A 1,620-nucleotide genomic window follows, 5' to 3' on the forward strand; every position below is an offset into this window, starting at 1 on the left:
CCATCCCGATTTTTCACACTTGCTATCTGGTCACCCTAGTGTAGAAATTGTAACAGGCCATGTGGGGAGAGGACTTCCTGGAGACTTTGACAAGTCAGTACATTCCTGGAACTTTACTCCATGTCATGCAAGCAATGACTGCCAGTCCAGGATTTTCCTATTACCATGTGAGATAAGGGGCACCCTCCCCCCAAACTTCAATAACAGGGACTACAAGGGAAGGTGATCCGTGCCCCCCTTGAGTGGACTCTGGCACTGGAGGAGAAGAAGTGAGACTGGATTTCTGTCCCTGCCTGGAGAAGACTCTGGAGGCAGCCCCTCAGCATGGGGTCTCTGTGCCCAGCGAGTGGGATCTTACAAAGAGCCCATGCAGAGAGATTTCTTCCATTCCTTTCTGTGAAGTTATTTTAGTAACACTTCCAATAGCTCCTCATTCATAATTCACGGGCTAGTCAGCGCAGCACAGGCCCTGCGGCACAATGGACCACCGGTGCCAAAGAGCGCGTGGCTGGTCCTGCTGCAGCCTTCACTCGGCGAGTCGGCCGACCCCTTCGCATTGCAAACGTGGAAAAAACACACGTCAAGTGCCCCCCGCCGCCCCCCGGCCTGCACTCTGCTCCCAGGGCGTGTGACTGGGGGGGCACTGCTGAGATTAGACATCGCCCCCTCCCAGCCCCCACTCTGCTCCACCCTGGGCGGGAATAGGGGAGGGACAGCCACAGCCAGAGGCTCTGCCCCACCGCCAGCTGCAGTCCACGGAGGGGTTAACGTGACGCAGCCTCACCCCGAGGTTCTGAATTCAGCTGTGTGAACAGGGGCCCAGAATGCAAACGGCACCTCTTAAGAGCAACCTGCAAAGGATTGATTTATCCCAGGACCAGGGTTTACCTTTCTCTGTCGTGCACAGAAAGGCCTGTCCAGGGGCAGGTTGGTTTGTTTTATAACATGGGGTTTCTTTTCCCTAGACTTATTTATCAGGAATGGCCACTCTGGTCTTCCCTGGTGTTGCTGGAGGCTCCCAGTAGGGGCAGGACACACGGGCACCATGAGGACCTGGTGTTGCTGGAGGACCCCAGCAGGGGTGGGACACACAGGCGCTCCACTGACAGGGTGGGGTTAACAAAGACATCCTTTCTCCGCAACGTCCGTGCGTCATTGGAGTTAAACAGGCTTAGCCACAACAAACACCACCAACAACTACTAGCCTTGTTCTCCACTGCCTTGCTCACTGATGCCTGTGCAAAAGGAGTGCAAAGTGGGTGCATGTCGCAGTCTTTACACAGGGGTCAATGAGTCATAACTCTGGGCAGAGGGCTCCCAGGCAGGGTGGGGCGGGCCTGGAGCAGGGTAGGGTCCGGGCAGCTGGTCCCAGACACTGGAGATCTAACACACACATTCATTACCCAGCTTGCCACACTGAACAAAAATCTCAGCAACACTGGAATTCTCAGCAGCGTTCTCCTGGAGAGGCCAGAGCATCCCGTGGGATGCTGGAAGGTCAGCAGCTCGCAGCTGCCTCTAGAAAGGGCCTGTTAACTGGCCCGAAGTGCCTAAGTGCAACTGTGCAAGTTCAGGGGTGCAGTCCCCCATTCTCTGCTCCCCACCGGGGTCGTGGCCTCC

Source organism: Eretmochelys imbricata, chromosome 8, assembly GCF_965152235.1.
Source record: "Eretmochelys imbricata isolate rEreImb1 chromosome 8, rEreImb1.hap1, whole genome shotgun sequence".
Lineage (NCBI taxonomy): Eukaryota > Metazoa > Chordata > Testudines > Cheloniidae > Eretmochelys > Eretmochelys imbricata.